The sequence below is a fragment of the Pipistrellus hanaki genome, assembly GCF_964339955.1.
Source record: "Pipistrellus hanaki genome assembly, chromosome: 3".
NCBI classification, from domain to species: Eukaryota; Metazoa; Chordata; class Mammalia; order Chiroptera; family Vespertilionidae; genus Pipistrellus; species Pipistrellus hanaki.
In genome coordinates, this window is record NC_140505.1 from 188,727,542 (window position 1) to 188,748,954 (window position 21,413).

The 21,413-nt window shown below is 64.8% G+C and overlaps 2 long non-coding RNA genes across 2 annotated transcripts; one reads left to right on the plus strand and one right to left on the minus strand.

Annotated features, from left to right (window-relative positions):
- Positions 1–202: 202 nt before the first annotated feature.
- LOC311619612 lies at positions 203–2,813 on the minus strand. The gene is made up of 2 exons (XR_014794548.1): positions 879–2,813; positions 203–847 (listed from the first exon to the last, which is right to left on the minus strand). It is a non-coding gene; the product is annotated as an uncharacterized lncRNA (long non-coding RNA).
- Positions 2,814–8,487: 5,674 nt separating this feature from the next.
- LOC311619604 lies at positions 8,488–20,028 on the plus strand. The gene is made up of 3 exons (XR_014794540.1): positions 8,488–8,745; positions 19,212–19,292; positions 19,757–20,028. It is a non-coding gene; the product is annotated as an uncharacterized lncRNA (long non-coding RNA).
- Positions 20,029–21,413: the final 1,385 nt, after the last annotated feature.

The following is a 21,413-nucleotide window of genomic DNA, read 5'->3' on the forward strand; positions in this document are numbered from 1 at the left end:
GCACCTGGCAGGGAGGGTGGACGCCTCGGATGACCGAAGCCGGCTGTGGGGGAGGGAGGTCACGGGAGCCGGCGGCGCTGGCGGTGCTGGGGCCCAGATTTCAATGAGGCTCTGTTTTTCTTGGGAACGGCACTCACCTATAAAATACGCCTATGTGTGAGGGAGTGCGGCCAGGGGGATGGTGATGTTTTTCTTTAAAAAAAAAAAAAAAAGCAAATATAAAAAATAGCAGTGCTGTGTGCGCCCGTGGCGGCTGGAGGCCCCAGGTCTGGACAGCCTCGGCCAAGTCCCGCTCCCTCCATCGGCCTCCCCGGTCCTGAAGGAAGGCCCTTACTGGGGACCGGGCTGCCCCTCTTCCTCGCAGGCCATGGGGATCCAGGGGAGACGGGGGCTGGGGGAGAAGCCCTCTGCACACACAAGGTGCTCTCCTGATACCTAGCCCCCCCTCACCCCGGGCGGCTGTTTTCTGACTCAAACTCAGCAGTTCCCGGGGTACCTGGCACCTCCTGGCGTGCAGGGTGTTTCTGCTGAGCTGCACTATGTCACACTCCCCCACACCCCCTGAGCAGCTGTGAGGAGGGCGTGGGCCCTGCCTGGTGAGAAACTGAAGGTTCAGAGGCTCGGCCTTTGAGCGGGACCACAAGGTGGACTCCGTTTGGGGGACTGGGTTTGTGGGGTGCAGACCCTCGCCCTCCTCAGTTATGCTGCCCAGGTCGGAGGCCAGACTCCGTGCACAGCGGCCCCCCTGGCTTGGGGCAGGGTCTGTGGGGCCCAAACCCAAGCCCCCATCTCCCCAGGAGAGCCGGCGCTGTGGGCAGAGGGCTCAGCCCCTGGCCTCACCCCCGGCCTCACCCCCTGGCCTCACCCCCTGGCCTCACCCCTGGCCTCACCCCCTGGCCTCACCCCCTGGCCTCAGCCCCAGGCCAGCTTTTGTCCTGATGGTGGGGAAGGAGGCCAGCACGCTGGCCACGCAGCAAACACCATCTTTTTTGTCTTGCGGGAAAAGCTTTGCTCTATCTGAGATCGCATCTTGTTATCTCCAGCAGGTTACGTGTTTCTGGCTCTGGGTGTGCATGTGTGGGATGAAAAAGGGGGTGACCCGAGAGCACAGGTAAGGCCTGCCCTGCACCCAGCTTGGGGCTCCCCAGCACCTCACGTTGGCCCCACACCCAGAAGGGCGGCAAAAACTTTTATTTCTGCACACACAGGCACACATGTGTGCACACACAGCACATAACGTGCATGCACACACATGTGCGCACACACACACCCCGGGATGTTTCGGTGCCGCTAACGTTTACTGCTCTAACACTGAAGTTGGAGGCGCCAAGGGGCCGTCCTGAAAGGCCCATTCAGCCTGTCTCCCTCGGAGCCGTTTTATTTGTCTTCTTGTCACGCACGTCAAAGGGCCCTGTGTTCCTCGCAGACTGTCGGGTGGCGGGGTGTTTTGCTTTTTGGCTACAGCTGGTTAATTTTTCCGAGCCTGTGGATCCAGGTGTGCTCGGCGGCGTTTTTCCCAGCGCAGGGAGCTCCCCGTGAGGCTCAGCGGCCTCCCAGGAGTTGCCGGCGTCCTGCGTCCTGCGTGCGGGAGACGCTGGTCTCAGAGGAGCTATGAGTGTGCGGGACACAGGCCCCGGCTCTGGTCCAGGGCCTCCCCCGGGACGAGGGGGCTGGGCAGCGGCGGGAAGCCGGATATTTAGAAGGCAGAGTTGAAAAACTGGTTACCAGATAAGATATCAGCAAAAGCACCAGTTTAAAAAATTCCTGCCTGAGAGCTTCCTCCCAGCAAGCCCGGAGGGAAAGAGCTCAGGGTTTTGGGGAAAAAAAAAAAACATTTTAAAAAGACACGTTCTTCCCGAGTTTTTATTTTCTGCTCATTGGATGGTTTCTTACTTTCAAAATTAACGGCCCCCTTTGCCAGATTGTTTATATTATCCCCGTCTTTTGGTTAAAGAAAGAAAACAAAGCACAGAACTTGAAGTTTTTTGAAAACGAGGCGCTCCACCCAGAGCTGCCCCGTGCACAGCCAGGAACGAGGCAGAACAAAGCACTGCTTGCTTTTTTAGCATTTTTTTTTTTTGCAGCCATTAAACAGGATCCTGTCTCGCAGCCATAAATTCAGTTAAGACATTCTTCACTTTTTGTGGAAAGGGAATGTATGAAAACTCTGACCTTAACCTTGCCTTTTTGTTCGGGACCTAAAAGCCGGGCTGTTAGACCGCGTCTGGAAAATGAAACTCATTATGTAGAAAGCAAAGTGCTTACCTGTGCTGTCTGGAAATTGTATTAGATTAGAAAAAATAAAATGGGGGTATTTAAATAAATAAGACCCGTGTGGTCAAATTTCAAACAACTTATCCCCCGCGCCCCCATCCCTCATCCCGCCGGTCCCTTCTGCGCCGGAGGTTTGCTGCAATCATTCCCAAGAAGTGACCTGTGAAGCCCGGGTGTTTTTTTAAAAAAAGTTCTTGCTGTCCCTTGCAATTTAACAATGCGCCGTTTGAGCTCAGCGTCTGGGTTTATTTTCTTTCCTCGTCCCCCCCCTTTCCTTCCTCCTCAAGGGCTCAGACTTTACCTACATCGCCGCCGAAGAGCCGAGCAGCTAAGAAAGGACCCTGAAATTCTCATCCCATTTGTGGGGAAGAAGAAAAAAGAAAATGTAACTGCCGCTCACCAGCCTTTCAGCATTGTTTAAAAATTTTTTTAAATAAACATTCGACAGTTTTTAAAGTTTAAAATTGCTTTACGTTTTTAATGCGAAATTCTCCTTAGATGTGATTTAAAAAGCATATGTGGTCATTAAAATAACGACTCTTTCAGACCCCTATAAAGGATTAATAAGATCTAAAAATACTTCAAATAAATCAAGGCTTTCCACTGCGGGAGAGAGAAAGGCATTCCTGAGACACTGGGGGGGTGGAATTCCTCCCGCTCTCTGATGTCCTTTCACTTTTGTGGAAATCCGTACCTTCTCCCCACCACCAGCCCCGCACGCTAACTTATCTTTAATTGCTCATAAACACTGGCTCTAAGTGGCACAATGCATTCTTCAGAAGAATGTTAATTTCCCAATTTGCGATCGCTCCGTTTTAGAAATTGCAGGAGGGGAGAGACTAAAATAAATCCGGCGCCCACTTCTCTCTGAAAGGTAACTTTGAGTTTTCAAACGTACTTTCTGCTCTTTGTATTTGTGTTTCCCAGACAAGCCCGAGGCCCGGCTCGGCCCTCGGCGTGTTCTCACGAGGACATGGCCCGGCACCCTCGGTGCCTGCTTTCTGATCTGTGCGGTTACTGCTCTGGAATGCAAATATTAATTGCAATTCCTCATCCGAGCGGGAGGATTTTCGCACGAGCATCTGTGTTTCATCGGCGGCCTGTTCCCACATCCGTACATGTGTGTGATTGAACACACATTTATGGAGACTGCTCGTTGTTTTATGTTCTTTTATTTGAAAAATAATAATTAACTTCTCAGGAATGCTCCCAGGGCCGGTAGGCTTTTTTTAAATTTTTTTATACACACACGGAGGCAGCACATCGTGGAAGGCGAGCGTGGCCCTCCAAGGTGTGTGAGCTGCGGTAGAGCAGCTGCCTGCCCGAGGTTTCCAAACACAGGGGTGCGGGTGCGCGGCAGGCGCTGTCCGTCGTCGGTCAGTCGGGAGAGTACAGGACATGCCGCTGATCACTGTCAGCTTCGGGCCCGCAAAGTCTGTTATTTATATTTTTTTTAAAAAATGAAAGGACGTCCAGGAACGGCCTGCCTGTCTGGGTTTTATTGGGGCGTAGGAGGGAGAGTCCCCGCGGTGCTGTGCTCCCCACACAGGCTGGCTCCCCGGCCAGGGCCTCCGTTCTGTTGCTAGTTGTCACACCAAGTTTGACAAAAAACTGAGTGAGCGAAAGCAAAAGATTCTGAAAATTGCTTCATTATGCTCCGAAGGAGAGTCCCTTCCTACATCCCCTTCCTCGGCGGAGACCCCGCACCGGGCTGCGCCGCTCAGGTTTTGCTTCTAGCTAAACTAGCAGGCGCCCGTCCCGCCACCTCCCCGCCGGCGCCCCACGCACGGAACGCTGGCCCGGCTTGCGTGTAAATCACTGGGAGTCAAACTGAAGCGTCCACAGAGCGGGACGAGTTATTACAAAGCCGGCCGGTGGAGAGGAAGCCCAGGCCTGCAGACTCAGACACGGAAGGACAGAATTCCCCGGCCGGGCTTGCCTCTGCACCGCACCCCGGGCTCCGGAGCCGCCAGAGGACGCGGGGGTCACGGAGGAAGCGGCTCTGAGCCAGAGGCCAGCCTGGCGTGGATCGGGGCCGGCTGGAAAATCCGCATTTTCCCGGGGTGTGTGGGTTGCACGTCCAAAACCCAAGTGAAAAATGTAAGTTTCCACTCACGCCGCCTGGCTTAGATTAAATGCATCTGTCCGCCCGCTCCGGGAGAAGATGCCGGACACACAGCACCGGACGGAGGGAGCGGGTGGGCTCCCTGCGCCCTGGGAAAAGGGGACTGACTGAAGCGCCCGCACCTTCGGGGCTGCGGGGCTGAGCTGCCGGGGCTGCGCGGGGCGGCAGGAAGTGCCGCCACATTCCCCACAGACAGGTCGGGGAGAAATCGGGAAAAGTGACTGCGTGCGGCCAGTTCTGTAAACATCCCGGTCTGGTGGGAGCCGGTCACCGGCGTTCACATATCTGACCTCCGGGCTGCGCGGCCCGGGACGGCCGGCTCCCCTTAACGCAGAACACGCGTCGGCAAAGCTGCTCTGCGCCTTCTCCCGGCCGCCCAGCCCACGCTCCCAGCATTTACCCCAAATCCTGGGAACGATCGGGAGTTAGGAAAAGACTTTAAAAACCAGCCCAGATCGCCCCCGACAGAATCACCGAGTGCTGGCGTTTGAGACAGAATGGCCCGCGTGCTGGTGTTTGATTTCCGAATCTGCCACCGAGTTCTCCCTCAGTCCGTGCCAAGCTAGAGGGTTTTTTTGTTGTTGTTGTTTTTGTTTTAAAAAGGAGCCTGTGTTCCTGACCACGGCTCAGACTCACCCCGTTTGCTGTTTTATCAGACAATAATCGGGAGCAGAGAAATAGCATTAACTTAACGTACGGCTGTGTGAGTGTGAGGGGAAAAATGAGCTAATAAGAAGGTTAGCCAGGGCCCCATTATGCAGTGATTTCAGGTGGAAATTACCGCGCTGGTGCCCCGCACCTCGGCGCGGCCTTCGGTAATGACACAGCCGTCAAGTGTGTGTGCGTGTGTGCGCATGTGTGTGCCCACGGAGCCAAAGTTGCAAGTGGCATAATGGAGGATAATCTCTTTTTTTCTGTGTGGCTTTTTTAATTCAATGTTTTAATCCACCCATTTAATCACAAAACATATATCACATTAGTTATAATATTCCGGGCGCTTGGCAGAGTGATTACAAATAGATTGCAGTGCGGCGGTTGGATGCGGAGTGCGTGTGTGCGAGTGCTTTTCCAGGCTCTGCGTGTGGGGACGGCTTCGCGGGAGGACGGGAACCGTATATTTATCTGTAAAAGCCCCGTTCTCGGCTGTTAGCCGGCTGCCTCATTATTTCAGGAAAACAAGATTCGGTGTTAAAAGGCCTGGTATCTACGTTTCCACCTCTGTATCCAGTCCGCTCTTTAAAGCATTTTTTTTTTGTGGCTCTGCAGCCCCCAAAGTTGCTAAGCTACAAAATGTCTTTAATCTGTGTGTTTTGTTTTGTTTTTTAAGTAGTTGAACCATCCAGGAGAGAGAGGGCCGGTCGCACTGGCGGGCGGGTTGGGTTCTGCCTGGGTGTGGCCGGAGCCGGAGGGGACACGGGCCCGTGGCTTCGGAGCTGCCCGCAGCCTTTTCTCACGGGGCCGTGTTCCTTACTCCTCGCACCCTGTCCAGCGGGGTGAGGGAGGGAAGGCCATGATAAAGCACTGGGCCAGACACGGGAGCCGTGTGTCCCCGTGCTGCTAGAGCCTCTGAGTCTGGGCGGGAAAGCCGCCTTCCGGGGTTCTGGGAGGAAGGGGTGCAGAGCGCCTGCACTCCCAGCCCCGGCCCTGGCCCTCACGGGGCGTCAGGCCCTGCACCTGGTTGTCAGCGGCCTGGCAGCCGTCGAAAGTGAAAGTCGGACAGGACCTCCATGGAAAGACGGATAGAAAAACACTTCTGTCCTGTTCTCCTCAAGCTGCCTGTTCTCTCCGGAAAGAGAGAAAGCTCATCCCCAGAAAGAAGAGGCCTCGGCTGAGCCTCGCCCGGAAAGCCCTCTCCGAAGAGTCCTGGACGTGGCCTGGCGGCTCCCCTCTGCCCTTCCTCCCCGCAGCGTGTGAGCGGCACAGAGCGGGCAGCACAACTCAAGGCCAAGGCCATGGGGCTAGGGAGCCTCCGAGGTGGGCAGTGGGCAGCAGAGGTCCTTGGGGAGCCCCTTGGCCAGGGCGGCCTGTCCCCCTTTCCGGGGCAGTCTAGCCCGACCTGGACGGGGTTTCCTGGGAGGGGGGGCCCGCGAGGAACGTTTGAATTCACCAATAGCATAAAAAGTATATGTATTTATGACAGCAGGCAGGTTTCCATTGGTTCACAGAAATGGCGAGATGTGACGTAGGGGCCACTGGTGAGAATGCCAAGGCCGTGGGGCGGTGGGGGGGGGGGGGGCAGGGCCATTGGGATGGGGCCGGAGGCCTTCTCTCTGTGGGGCAGGCTTGGGTGCTCGAGGACAGCCAGGCCCATCTGGCTCTGAGGGGGGCTGCCCCGGCAGGAAGATGGGGTTACAAGCACAGTGACCCCGTGTCTGGACTCCTAGTGCCATAAGCTCAAGCTGACCCCTGGGGGGACACACTCAGGCGCCCCCGCAGAGCCGGCAACAAAAGCTGCTGTGGCCTCGCAGGCGGCCTGCCCTGCCTGGACCCTCTGCCCGGAGCCGGCCTGCAGGGCGCGGGAAGGAGCCCGCAGCCTGTCTCCTCCAGCTGGGAGCGCAGCTGCGGCCTGTACCTTCCCGCAGCCTGTGCGCCCGGGCGGAGCAGGAAGTGTTTCTGGGGGGAAGGAAGAGGGTGAGCTCGGGGCGGGCAGCGCCTCCCGGGCACTGCCGGGCACGGGGAGGATCCTCTCACTCTGCAGGGCGCACCGGACGCGGCTCCCTCCGCCGCCGGGCCCGCGGGCCCGCGAAGACCCCACGGAGCCCCCCTGGCACGCGCCCTGCCCCGGAGGACACCGTGTGCCGCCGGGGACCCTGGACTCCGTGCTGGAGCCTCGTCCGGAGCTCCGCGAGGACCCGCCCGGCCACCCTGCCGGCTGCCCGGGGCGCGCACAGGCCCGGCCGGACCGGAGACCGCGGGGCCGCGGGGTCCCCAAGCCGGGCCGAGCGCGCGCCCCGCCCGCAGTCATGGCAGCCGCCTCGCCGCGCCGCCGCGCGCGCCCCGGAGCCGCCTCCGTGCCAGGCGGCTCCCTCCCCTCCCCCCGGCGCGGCTCCGTCCCGCACGCGGTGCCCTGCCGGGCGCAGGCGGGGGCCCGGGCGGCGGGCCCGCGGGCCGGGGGCGCGCACGCGGGGCTGCGGGGAGGCGCGGGGCCGGGCGAATCCGCTGCTCGCGCCGCCGCCCGCCCGCGCGCCCGGCCCGGGAGGGGGTGCCTGGCGGAGGGGAGGCGGCTGGAGGGGCGCGCCCTGCCCGCGCCCGCGGTGGGCACGGCGGGGGCCCCGGGGCCTCGTTGGCATTCTGGGCACAGCCGGGCGCCGCGCTTGCGGGCACGGCCGCCGCCCCCGGGCAGCCTCTCGGGGCCGCGGGGCCCGGGCGCCTCGCTTTGCCCGTCCCCTCCCCCTCCTCCCCTCCCCCTACCCCTCCTCCCCTCCCCCTTCTCCCGGTCCCCCTCCCCCTCCCCCTTCTCCCGGTCCCCCTCTTCCCGGGCCCCCTCCCCCTCCTCCTCCGGGTCCCCTCCTCCCCCTCCTCCCGGTCCCCTCCCCCTCCTCCGGGGCCCCCTCCTCCTCCCGGGCCCCCTCCTCCCGGCCCCCTCCCCGCCCGGCGGTGAAGGGGTGGGCAGGGAACGCGCTCCGGGACAGGTGCCAACTCGGAGACAAAAGACATAAAACAGGCGCGGGCAGCGCGGCCGGCGCGCTCGGGCGGGGACGGAGGGCCCGGGCTCGGCCCCGGTGCCGGCGGCGAAGTTCGGGGAGCGGCGGCGGCGGCGGCGGCGGCGGGGAGCGGGCCTGGGCCGCGGGGCCGCTGAATAATTCATGGCGCGGCCATTAGCATGCCCGGCTCTGCCCGCGCCCACGCCGCCGCGCTCCGGCCGCCGCGCAGCCCGCCGTCCCCGCCCGCCCGCCGCCCATTGTGCCCGCGCCCGCCCGCCGCCCGCGCCGCCAGTTCGGGCCTCGGCGCCGCCCGGACGCCCGTGAACTTGGGGAAAGTCGCGGCGCGGCCGGAGCTCGCGGGGCGTGGGCACCCCCGGCCCGTGCGCTCGCTCCCGGCGGACAAAGGTCCCGGCGCGGGGCGCGGGCGCGGAGCCCTCGGCGGGGCGGGCTCCGGGGCGGGCGCGGGCGGAGGGAGCGCGGCCGCGGGCCGGAGTGCGGCCTGGCCGGTCCCCCGCGCCCTCGGCGCCCGCGGGGCCCTGGGGAGGCGCCGCCCGCTCCGGCGGGGGCAGGAGGGGGAGCGGGAGCCCGGGCTCCGCGGCGGCCCGGCCCCGGCAGCGCGGAGGGAGCGCGCGGGGCGCCCGGCGGGCCGGGCCGGGGCGAGGCTGAGCTGCGCCGCGGGCGCGGGCCGGGACGCCGAGGACGGTAAGTGCCTTCTCACGCGGGCCGGTGGCGGTGATTAAATATTAACGATTAAATATTCATGCGATCGCGGGAGAGCCGCTCCGGCCGGCCTGCCGCAGAGGCCGCGGGCGAGGTCCGCGCGCACCGGCGCCGCCGCGGAGGCTCTGCGCCCGGAACCCGAGGCTTCGCCCCGAGGAAGGTCCCGGAGGCGCCCAACGGCCCGGGGCGGCGGGAAGAGGAAGCTCCTGGCGGTTACTGTGCGGGAGGGGGAGCGGGAGCCGCCGCCCTTTCCCAAAACGGGCCCCGATGGGGAGCGGATCTGGGCCCTGGTCCGGCCCGGCCGCGGGAAAGGCCCTCGCGGGGACTGTTGTTTATGGCGCTTAAAAGGAAAAACACTCCTAACTTTGTGTGATGAACCCCCCTTTGTAGCGCGCACACTCAGCCTGCCCGCTCCGGCCAGTTTGGGGGGCAGAAAAGGGGTGAAGGAATGCAGGTCTGCGTGACCGGGGTTTAAGGTGGCGGAGGAATGCATTTCTGTAAAGTTAGATTTCCCAGGCGCAGGCCGCGCTGCCCTGGCTCCACTCCAGGGTCGCTGCCCTCGCCGCCTGGGGACTTAAAAATGCATGTCTGAAAAAACCCGCAGTGGGGACTTAAAAATGCATGTCTGAAAAAAACCAAAAACCGCAGTCCGAGGCAGTGAAAGCCGCACCTGCAGGGAGGACGCCACTCTGTGACGCTCACATCACAGGTGCCACCTCCTGCCCGGCCCAGCGCGAGGGCGCGGGTGACCTTCCTGGGGCGCGGACAGCAGCCTTCGGGGAGGGGCGCCTGCACCAGACGTGTGAGCTGGCACCGGAGGCCCCAGGAGCCGCCGGCCTCGTGCCTCCCTCTCGGGGGCTGCCTGGCTCCCCCGCCCCAGGAGGGACCCGGCGGCGAAGGAGAGCGAGGCCGGCCGCCGCGAGGTCTGCCCACCGGCCTCGGAGGCTGCGAGTTTGGCGGGAGCCGCAGGGAGACCTCTCCCCGCCCCTCCCCCACCGCTCGTTTTGGATTTTTATTTATGACCGGGTCCGAGGCAGCTAGCAGACACGAAGCCTGGGGTGGAACGTTGGGGAGTGGTCCCAGCGTGGGGTGCCGCTGCCGAAAGCTGTGCCCGGCTCAGAGCTGTGCCCGGCGGGCAATGCGGTGACGAGGTTGGTGATTACAGGAGGCTCAAGTTCGGGAGGGGGGGGGGGGCTCCCCTGAAAAACGGGGGCGGCTTTTCTCTGGTCACAGAGGACCTGTGACAGGGCGGGGGGGGGCATTGTGCAGAGCCAAACCCACACACAGGGCGCCCTCTGCTCCTCCGTGGGCAACACGAGGCACAGGGTCAGGTCTCCGCACCCCGGACGCACCCCCGGGCCGCTTTGGGGGGCTGCTCTCTGGGAAAGCCCCTGAGGCCGTCGGGCCCGGAGGGGTGGGACAGAGCGAGTCTGGGGAGACCGAGGGCTGCCTGCAGGCCCTGCCTTTGTCCTGCTCCCTCGGGCAGCTCCACACGGTGGCTGGTCCCCTGGGGCCGCCCTCGGTTTTATTTCTGATGACACGCACACAAAGGCAAGGTCCCGGAAACGAAACTATGCCGTCTTTTTTTTCCCCCTAATCACCTCTGGATTCAATAGCCGGTGCTGAGCCAGGGAGAGGTTCTCACGCTGGCGGCTGGCGGCTGCGGGGAAGACGGCCCGCAGTCTTGGTGTGTGTTTAAAAAAAACCCAGGGCGGCTCCGAGCCTGCACTGCGGCCCCGCCGTGCCCAGCCTCTGCCTCTCGCGGCCCCAGATGCCGGGTGAGGGGCCTCCCGGGTGCTCACAGGGGCAGGGGTGGGTGATGGGACTGGCCATGCTCGGCTGGAGCACGCCACGTGGACAGGCACACACGGCATTTGCTCTGCAGTAAGGTCACTGGGTCCGCGTGGTCCACCCCCGCCTCACGTGCTTCATCCTCAGACGGCCTGGCAGGCTCCCTGCCTCTGGGGAAACCTCTTGTAAGGTAGCAGCGTGAGCCCCCACCGAGGGCCAGAGTCCTGGGAGCTCAGAGGCCCCTCCTGGCCGGGCGGGAAGACATCTGGGAGCCGCCACGTTGGCCATTGTTGGGCTGGGGTGGGCTCACACCCTCAGGGAAAAGGGAGCACATTCTCTTGCAGAAGTCCCGGAGCCGGAGGGGGGCTGGGAGGGGGACTAGCTCACACCGGGGCAGCTCCAGCCTGACCCCTGGCTCAGCGTGTGACCCAAGACAAGTCCCATGGCCTCCCGGGCCGGGCCCTGAGCTGGAGTGCGGGACCAGGAATGCCGACCCCCGAGGGTCGTGCCGAGGGCTGGCAGCTCCCGCCGCACAAAGCGCAGGTCCTGGCACGTGGCAGGGCGCCGTAAACGGCTGCTGTGGTAATTGTCATCGCGGGGCGCGGTGATCGGCGCTTTTATGGCCAGTTATTATATTTCTGAGCTCCTGAGGCACGGGGAGCCCAGTGCTGGCTCCGCCAGAGGCATCTGGAGTGACCCCGTCCTCCCCAGCCCGCCCCACAGGTGGCAGGACGGGGAGCCTCAGCCGTGCTTTCAGGGGGGCCGCCCGCAGCTTCAGAGTCTGGGCTCCTCGTCCTGGGGAGCTGGCGGGGGACCCCAGGTGTGGCCACGTCCCCCGGGGGTCCCCGAGGTGCGGAGGGAGGGCTTCGGCCGCACGGACGCCGGCCAGGCGCCCCGCAGAGACGGCCCCTCCGCGGTCCTGCGGGAACGAGGACCGGCCCTAAGGCCCCGGCCGTGCTTTCTCATGTTCTGGGGCCAGAGAGGAGGAAAAAGCAACAATTGTCTCCGCGGAAGACAATGGACCTTTCATGGGAAATATTTATTTTCAGGGCCCAGGAGCGCAGTCAGGGACGAGATTTATAGAAAAGGGGGAGAGGAGTCCCTGGGCCAGGGTCGGGGGAGTTTCGGTGGGAACCCCTGGCTTCCTTTGTTTGGCCGAGTTTGAACTTTCACAAGTTTATTTTGCTTTCTTCTGCGGCTTCTCCCCTGAAAGGCCGCGGGGGCACGAGGCACCGGCAAGGTAGCCGGGGTGGGGGCCGCGGCCTGGAGGGGCCTTTGTCTGCTGGGGGTGGGGGTGCGGGGGGGGGGGTCGCCAGTGGACGTGAGGAAAACGGGGAGTGAGGAGAGAGGGTCAGTCCCTGGGTGGGGGAGAGCAGAGAGCGCGCGTGGGGCCGCATTTGTGGCTCTGGCACTCTCTCCTCCTCCCCCGAACCCTTCTCTGATGACCTTGGGAGCAGCCTGCAGGCTCCCGGAGAGTCTGGCCTGACCCTGCGAAGCCACACGCAGCCCCTCCGACCCGCGGCCCTGCCGCCGGAGTCAGCGCCGGCCGGCAGTTTGCCGCAGTCCCAGAGCGGGCAGGATCCCCTCCGCTCGGCCCCTGGGGAGGTGCCGAGGCACCGCCGGGTCCCTGCTAAGCCCAGAGCCTCCGCGCAGCCGGCGGGAAAGGCGCCCGGGGCAGGGGGGCTCAGGTTAGGGCTTCTGGCAGGAATTCATCCAGAGGGGGCTGGTAACGAGAGCAAGGTGTGAGCGGGGGAGGCCACAGTGGACAACGGGGCCAGACGATCCAGCTCAGAGTGCCCGATGGGACGGGGTCGGAGTCACCTCTCTGTAAGATTCTTTCTCCCCCCAAAATATTTTGTTGGCAAATGCTAGTATTTGTCTTCAAAACGAGGTTTTATTTAAAACAAACAAACAAACAAAAAAAAAACACCTCTGGTTGCATCGTTTAAAAAAAATCCTGGAGCCTCTAAGCTGCGTGTGTTCCACCTTCTGCACCCGCCCCCCCCCCAGCCCTCAGATGCTATGAAGTGAGTGTCTTTGTGGGGGACTGAGGAGCCCTAAAACATAAGCTTTTTATCCCCCCTTTTTTTGAGGGGGGGGGAGGTAGTTCAAAAGTAAAACTCAGAGTTTGGAGTGGAGACCTCTGTGAGCCGGGGCCAGGAGCCCGCCGAGAGGGCGGCTCAGAAACCGCGTGGACGGCCGGCGGCAGTTAATCCGCGGCCGGAGAGGCCGGGAGCCGGCCGGGCCCTCCTGTGCTCAGCGAGGCTGGCCGCTGTGGCGGGAACACGTGCGGAGCCGCTGAGGAAAGGGGCCGTTTCCCCCAGGAAGAGCAGAGTCCCCTTTAAGGTTAATCAGGAATGCGGCCCTGTGCGGGGCTGGGGGCTGGGATTTCAGAGGCGGGAGGGCGTCCGGGACCTTCCCCTGCGGCTCCGGGCTCTCTGTCTCCGGCCCCCCTTCGGAGCAGCCGGTGGTAATTAGTTTCCAGTGATAACAAACGGGCGCCCGGCTGCAGCCTGCACCGGACGGTAAGAGGAGCGGCCACTCGGAGCCGGGGCCGCACGTCCGTCCGTCACCCAGACCGCCTGGCTCCGAGCCCCCCGGCCATGCAGTGTGGGCCTGCGGGGACACGTGTGTCCTGTGTATGTTCGGGTCTGTGCACGGGACCGCCCTGCCCTGGCCTGCCAGGGGGAGCCGGGCGGGTGGAGGGGGACTCTGTCCCAGCACCGAGAGGCACACGTCTCACCGAGGGAGAGGGACCCGCGGCTGTGCCTGTCCTGAGCCCACGCCGGCTCTGCCTCTCCCGCCAGGGCCGGCCCGATGGCCGCCTGGTGTGCAGGGCCCGGCGGGAGCGGCGTTCCTGGCGGGGCGCGAGGCACGGGAGCCCTCCTGCTTTGTCTGCCATCAGCTGGCGAGCGGGTCACGTGGCTGCGCGTGAGGGCAGAGTCCTCCCTCACCCTCTCCCCGCCGCTGGCACTCCGGGCACGACCGGGCATAAGGCGCATTCACACCTTCCCCAGCGGCCTGGCCTGGCCTGGGCTGTCCTCTGTTTGTCACGGACAGGAAGGCCGTGGTCTGGGGAGGCAGCCACGGTCCCTCCACGCCACCCCTCTGCCCCGCACACTGCCCCCAGCGGCCCCGCCTCGGCTCCTGGCCACGGAAAGGCCAGAGGATGGGCCCTGAGGATGCCGTTCTGGTGCCCACGGCCGGTAAATCTCCAGCAGGAGTGCCCACACTGAAACCCCAGGTCACGGCCCACCGCGGTGGCCGGTGCTGGTCTGGGTGACACAGCGGTGGGTGTCTGAGAGGCTGTGGTGACCAGCCTGGGCCCCTCTGGGCGTGGGACCAGCTGGGGAGCCCCTGAAGGGACCCGCTGCCCCTCGGCACTCTGTGTGCATTGTTTGTGCTGCTATCACAGCGGCCAGGGCCGGAGCCCCCTCCCGGCCCTCACACAGCGGGGAAACTGAGGCGAGGAGAGGCGGGTGGCTCGCCCCGTTAGGTGGCCGATGGGACAGAAGCCAGAACCAAACTCGTGGTTGGTGGGCTCCCGTGGAGGCCGGGGGCTGTGGGGGCTGGGTGCACCCAGCGGCGGCCCCCGCTGCTCTGCAGGGCGCGTGGAACAATGCGGCCTCTGTGCCGGCCGCCGGCCGCCGGGGCTCCCGGGCAGCGGCCCCGAGGCCGCCCTAACATGGCGCGAGCCTGGCCATGGGGAGGGCCGGGCGGGCGGGCTCCCGGTGTCCTCCTCGGTGGCCGCTGAGTGGCCAGACGCTGCAGCTTTCTCCTCCTGCCCCCCCCGCCAGCCCCCCTTTCCCGCCTCGTTTGGGGGTCCGGCCCCCCCGCCTCTGCCACGTCTGCCTGTAACACCCATGAGCATCTTTCAAAATTCCCGGTGGGCGGGGCCGAGCGCAGCCTGGCGCCCTCCCCGCGGCAGCCGTGCCAGACGAGCCAGGAGCGAGGAGACAAAAGTAGCATTTTCTCCTCCGCTGCCAGCCGGCTCCCAGCGCCACGGCTCCTGGCAGTGCTGCCTCCGGCGGCGAGGCCCAGCCACGCCAGCCAGGACCGGGGCGGACAGAGCCGGTGGCCGGAGACCAGGACCCCGAGGGCCGTCTGGCCGGGGCTGGCACCGGGGCACGGCCTGGCCAGCGGGACCCGTGCTCGGCTGCCGCCGCCGTGGCGACGGGCACGGGTACGGGCACGGGCACGGCGGCTCGCCTCCTCACGCTGCAGAGAGCTCGTCCCCGCGCCTGGGTAAGTCCCTCTTCCTTCTCTTTCTGGAGCCGAGCCGAGCCTCTGCCATCTTGTGTTCGTGCCGTTAGGTTCTCTCCCTCTAATTGGTCCTCAGAATTCAAATTCTCCCCCAGGCCCCCCCACCCCCCGCTCCGGTGAAGTCAGAGACGCAGGGAAACGCAGAGGCCGAGCCGGCTCTCCAAGCCCCAAAGCCACGGCTCCGAGCTGACAATGAGGGGGGGCCGCCCGCCGCCGTGCTCAGTCATCTGAGCGGCTGTGCAGGAGGCATTCCAGGCACGGCCGCCTCCGCGCCCTCCCGAGTCCGCCTGGCCGCCAGCATTCTAATCTCCGCCGAGCGGCGGGGACAGACCCCGGCCCAGCCCCTCCCGCGGCCCCGCGGCCGGCACTCGGAGGTGGACGCGCTCGGAAACAGAGGCCCTTTATGTGCCCGGCATCCTCAGTGCGGCCGCAGCCGCAGTGCAGGGTCCCGTGCTCTCTCCCTTTTTTTGTTTTATTTTTTTTGGGGGAAAAAAAAAAAGAGAAAGAAAAGAAGGCTGTTCAGGGCTCTCTGCTCAGCGTGGGGAAATCTGTTAGGTTTGGGGGCTTTTCTCTCTGAAGCCCTCACTCCAGCACCGGCAGAGCGGGGCCGGCTCTCAGCCGCCTGCCCTCCGCCTGCATGTGGGGTTCACATGGGCTTTGCCACTGCACGGACCCTGGGGGGGCCCTTTGCAGTCCCGGTCTGTCCTGGTTCGGACCGCAGAGCCGTGGCGGGAATCCCTTAGGACCTGCCTGCCCCCTGGGGCCCCCGGGGCTCCTGGAGAGCTGGGGCCGGCTGCCTGAGCCTTTGTTGGTCCCTTTCCCTGAGAAGGTGGGCTCTGCAGTGCAGCCTCCGCTCCCTCCGCCCTCGGGCAGGCGTCCGGACTGGACTGCAGACTCAGCCGCTTCCCCGCGGCTCGGGGCAGCCAGGGTCTTGGCTTACGGGAAACAGAAAGCTAGGACCAGAAAGTTCCAGACTGCAGCTCACAGGCAAACCCTCCTGTGTGTGCGTCTTTGTTTTTTTTTTTTTTTCTGATTTGGAGCCGAGGGGGAGCAGCCGCCGAATATGAGAACGGAGCAGCAGCCCGCACGCACAAGGAGCAGGGCGGCTGCTTTGTTCTGAGGCCAGACGGCCGCCGGTGCAGGAGAAATTAAAACATCGCCGGGCGGTGACAGCCTGGCCGCTCAGGGCCGCAGCGGCAGGCGCGTGCCACCCAAATATTTAGCCAGCACCCCGTGCGGCACGGAGAGGATAAAGCCGCAGGAAGACACAGGGCAGTGCGTCTCAGAGGCAAGTGAGCGGGAACAGAGGGAGGCGTCTGGGGGGGGGGGGGGTGCTCACCGTGTTTAAAAGCACGTAGACCTTTCCTGGCTGCCCGCCACTCTGCTTTTTTAAAATTTTCCTCCGTGTAATTAACGCAGGTGAGAGATTTGTAACCCTGAGTCCGGCAGGGAACGGCAGTCCCATTTCCCGAGTGCTCGCCCGCCTTCCTTTCGGACCAGGTGGGGCACTAGCAGCACAAAATCAGTCAATTCTCGGGCAGGAGCGCTTTGGGGCTCGTCAGGATTTCCCTCGGAGGCTGGGCTCTCCTCCTGGTGTGAAGCCGCACGGAAGCCCCCCACCCGTGTCCGCCGCCATCGCAGCCTTTAACCTGGGTGAGATCAGCAAACTGCACCTCATCCCCCAAGCAGTAAAATCCCCAGACTTTTTTTTTTAATGTATCTTATTTTTGTAAATCAGGCAAAAATCTCACCCTTCCCCGTGGCACCCAGTGCTGCTCAGCAGGGTTTTTTGCTTTTGTGTGTGGGGTTTTGTGTGTGTGTGTTTTTTTTAAGAAAGCGGCATGCAGAGCAGCTTTCACGTCTCGCTTCTGTGTAAGCTCCGCTGGAGACGGAAGCTGCCCGTTCTCCCGTTGCAGAGGCCCGGCCACGCCGGTCTCCGCAGGCCGAGCGCCGGTTCTGCAGGACGGAGGTCAGAATAAACAAGTGGCCCGCGCGGAGCGGCAGCCTGACCCGGCGACCTCTCCCTCCCGAAAAATTCCGCAGGGGAACCCGATCCCCTTCCTTAAATTTTAATTTAAATTTCGGTCTTTATCCCGGCCTTCTGAGACAGCACATGACCCCGGTCAAAGGACCGTCCACGTTTTAATGAGTTACCAGCTTCTGTCTTGTTCTGCAGGGCGGGCAGCCCTCGCCCCAGATCCACACGCAGCGTCAGATTGTGCTGCGTGTGGGGTGGACGGTGGATGTCGGGGTGTCTCACCTACAGCCTCCCGTGAGGTTATTTTGAGACTCTTATGAAAAACCCAGCTGGTTAAATATTTGGCACGGTCTAAAGGTACTTTAACACCCAAACTAAAAAAAAAAAAATAAAATAACAAAAATTCAACAGGTAAACTACAAAGAGCAGCCATAAACTTAAAAAATTTTTATCTTGCCAAGATAAAGAGCGGCTTTAATGTCCCCGCTGCCAGCCGGGAGGGCAGAGCAGCGCGCTTTTACAGCCATCCTCATTTGCAAACGCCAGGGACTGTTTATTCTGTGAATTTGCTCACATTACGGTGCTGTAATCAGCGCCCAGGGTGCTTCCCCCCATCTCTAAGGGTTTGCTTCTGCATCTCTCAGTCCTGGATCCCTCCTGTCCCGTCCCCAGCCCCCCGCCCCCACCCCCCGGCCCCTTCGGAGGGGGAGGTGGCGGCGGGCAGCTGTCCGTGCCTCCAGCGGGCGGGAGGGCGCCTCCCGGCTGGGCCCTGCAGAGGAGCGGGCTGCCTGCAGAGGAGTGGGCTGCGGCTGCTTTGCGGCCGCTTTAAGAACTGTACCTGCTGGTGGGAAGTTGGGGAGTGAAAGGAAAAGCTGATGGCGTTTGCCAGCCCCGGCGGGGAGACAGCTTCCCGGGTTTTTTAAATCCCTTTGTCCTTTCCGACGGGGCCCTTCAGCTTGTGGCTGCCCCTGTCTCTGCATCTGAGTCGTATTTCTGATCGATGCCGGGACTCTCAGAGATTCAGGTCAGTCTCAGAGCCACAGGGGCCTCTCCCCCGGTCAGGGGCAAGCCTCGCCGAGCCTCTGCTTCCTCGTCCGTGCAATGGGACGGCACGTGTCCCTGCCTCACAGGGACACGTGGTCAGCACTTAGCACATGCGTGGTTCGCACAGGGCCCCTCGGGAACGCCTGGGCGCCAGGGCTGTCCTCGCCATGCTCCCGGGAGGCACCTCGCTCAGGCGAGGGCTGGCACGGGGTTGGAGCTCAGGCCTGCGTCCTCCAGAGCCCGTGTCCATTCTGTGTTCACTGAGCGTGCACACGGGTGTCCACGTGGCGCAGGATGTGGTGACATGCTCCCTCTGCACCGTGGCCCGTGTGTGGAGCGCGTGTGCGTGGACACAGGTGTCCGTCCTCGGGGCACGTGGGGGAACTTGGGTGCGAGAGAAACGGGGTGGGTTTGAGCCGTCATGGCTTCCAGAGGTGGACGGGCGCTCGGAGGCCACATGTCTGCCTGGGGCTGGCCGTGGGCCGCCCAGCAGCCCGTGGGTGGACAGCCGAGCTGCTGAGGGGGGAGGAAGGGCCCTCGCCCGCCCCCTGCGCTCTGGGCGCGGGCAGGCAGGGCCCCATCCCCTCGGGGCCAGGCGGTGCCGGGCCGGCCATTTGCAGACTTGAGCGAGGCTGGGGCCCGGGAGAGGAAATGGCGGCCGGGCGGGCGGTGGGAGCGGCCAGCGCCTGGGTGGGCAGGCCTTGTGCGTGTGTGCACGTGCGCCTACGTGCCGGGCCCCTGAGGAGGGGAGGGGGCGGGGGAGTGGGACGTGGTGGTGGGGGGAGGGCGATGAGCCCGCCGATTGCCCAGCGGCCTTGGACAGCAGGCTGATAAGAGCCACCCGCGTCACGTAGGCGCACGTCTGCATGACACGGGGGCGCCGCGGGGCCTTGGGAAGGGCCCCATGACCGGGAGCCTGCAGGGGCCTCTCTGCCTGCCCTCCCTGTGGCCTCTGTTGGGGAGAGGCCTGGCTGACCGTTGACCTGCCTGCCCATCCCCACCTGGGCCCCCCATCCAGGAGGGAGGCAGAGCTCGCAGCCACGGGTCCCAGGAATTCCATGTGGCCCCGATGGGCCGTGTGGGTGGGCTGGGAGAGGGACCTCGACCTCTGGCCTCTGGAATTCTGGCCTCTGTGAGCTGGGGGAGGGGTTGGAGGGGGTGGAGGGGTGGGGGAAGGGGATCTGGATGGGAGGTGGAGGCAGGGCTTGCAAACCCCCAGGGGGGTTGGGGGAGGGGCCACCTCTGGCCCAGTTTCCTGGGAGCCCAGCCCAGCCCCCAGATTCCTGCGATGGGTGTGCCCGGCTTCCGGTGGGGGCGTGGACGGGGAGGGCTCCAGGACTCAAAAGGCTCTTCCCGCCCTGCCCGCCGCCAGAGCCTGCTGCTGCGCCCCACGGTGAACTTCAACTCTCCACTCTCGGACCGACGGACTCCCTCCCGCCATGTGCGAGGCCAGGTGAGCGGCCGGGCCGGAGGCCGGGGTGGGGGGCGGCAGGGAGAGGTGTGCTCGGCTCCAGCCTTTTTTGTGCACAGATGCGAGTGGCCCGACGCCACCCCCTGCCCAGGCTCCCGCCTGGACGGACGGCCCCCACCTGGACGGACGGCCCCCGGCCGGGCCTGAGTCCCCGGGGCTCCAGCTCCGAGGCGAGCTCTGCCCCGGAGGGAGTCGCCCTCGGCTCCCGGCCCCGGGCCTCCGGGACCCACGGGGGGTGGCGGGTGGAAGCACACCCCGGGAAGGAGTGGCGTCCAGCGGCGGGGAGGGGAGCGGGCGGCGGGGGCCGGCCGAGGGCTGCCGTCCTTGTGGCTCTGAGTGCGGCGGCGGCGGCAGCAGAGGCGCGGCGGCGGGACCATGGACAGCGCACAGTGTGGCCGCAGGGCGGGAAGCAGGGAGGGGCTCACTGCTCTCTGTTCCCCTTGCAGGGCCCAGGCGGGAAGCTGGAGGCGGTGCCCAGCTGCTCTCGGACGCTCTGCAGAGGAACCCCAGAGGTGAGGACGGGACCCGGGACCCTCGGAGCCTGCAGTGGAAGGGCGGGGGGGGGGGGTTAGAAAGGAGACTTCAGATTCCTCCTGTGGTTTCTCCCGGGGCTCCTTGCAGAGGTCCGCCCTCCGCCCCTGGAGACGCTGACCTGGGGGAGGGCAGGGGTCTCAGAGTGAGGGGCTCCTTCAGAGGGGGCGAAGGAGGTGCTGGCGGCCACGGCTCCTGTCCTCGCTGAGACTCACAGGCTCAGTCCCGATCCCCAGTGCCCTGTGCCTGAGGCGCTCGGTCCCCCAGGTTCTCCGGGCCCCTCGGCCGGCCTGGCAGGAGCGGGAGGAGATCGCAGGGCGGGGCCGAGCAGGCCTGTGGGGCCAGGGCCGGGGCTGCAGCGCCCGAGGCGGGACGGCGGTCTGTCCACACTCAGGGCGGAGGGGCCCCCTCGGCAAACACGGGTCCTCAAGGAGGCCCGGGCCAAGATGGCGCCGGCCGGGCTGGGCCAGCACGTGGGGAGCAGACATGTAGCCCGGAGCAGTCCGGACCCGGGCGCTTCCTGGGGGGGGCCCTCCTGCATCCAGCCCCAGGCCTGCCACGTCCCAGCGAGGGCGGCCCCGCCCCTCCCCCACCCCACCCCACCCCACCCCCACGCCCGCCCCGCACAGGCCACATCTGCTGGCCTCGCCAGAGCTCTGCCTCTGGCCGTCCCCATGGAAACCAGGGGGCCCCCTGCTGCCGCGGCCGCGGACTGGCTTCCCTCGGAGCCAGCGGCTTTCCCTGAGCCCTGCCCCCGAGTTCGAGGCTCCCCCAGGGTCTGCAGCCTGAGCTCGCCCTCCCGGGCGGCCCTCCCCGCTCCGGGCTCCAGCTCAGAGGGCCTTTCCCGCCCGCCAGCAGCTGGACAGAGGCAAGCCGCTCCCTCCCTCCTGCCGGGCCCTGCGCTCAGGACCGGCCCAAGGCTCCGCGCTCCGCCTCAGTCTACCGACTGTAAGGCGAGAGGGGGAGAGGGGGGAGCCGGGGATGAGGAGCTCGGTCCTCAGTTCGGGGTCTTTGTGTGTTTGGGGTTTTGGTGAGGGAAGGAGTCCTAGAATTTGGCCAGAGAGGGTGGCTGGTGAGCTGAGTCGGTCAGAGTGTGCAGACCCACAGCTCGGCTGTGGGCAGCGGTGCCCACCAGGCTCTGCTGGGCGTCTGTCGGTGCCCAGTGACCCACGGGGCCCCGAAACTCCGGAGAACAGGACACCCCGCTGTAGGCCCCCCTCCCCCCACCGCCCGGGGCCTGGGTGGCCGCTGTCCATGCGGGCAGCAGCCCACCCCCCAGCCTGGCCCCACCCCTCGGCGAGGGCCTGGCCTTGGGGACTTAAGTCCCACCCGCCCAGGGGCCCTCGGCTCCTCCCCCTGCAAACTCAGCTCCCGCTGGCTGATTGCGAAACGGCCCAGATGCCACGGCGCCGCCCGCCCTGCTCCCGCTCAGACCGCCTCATGGCGCCGGGCGCGGCCCCACGTGGCCGGGCAGGCGGCTCTCCTCTGGGCCTCGGTCTCCTCATCGGAGAAGTGGGGTCGTCACCGGGTGTGTGGGGACTGGAGGGGCAGCCGTCCCCCCTCGGCCCCGCA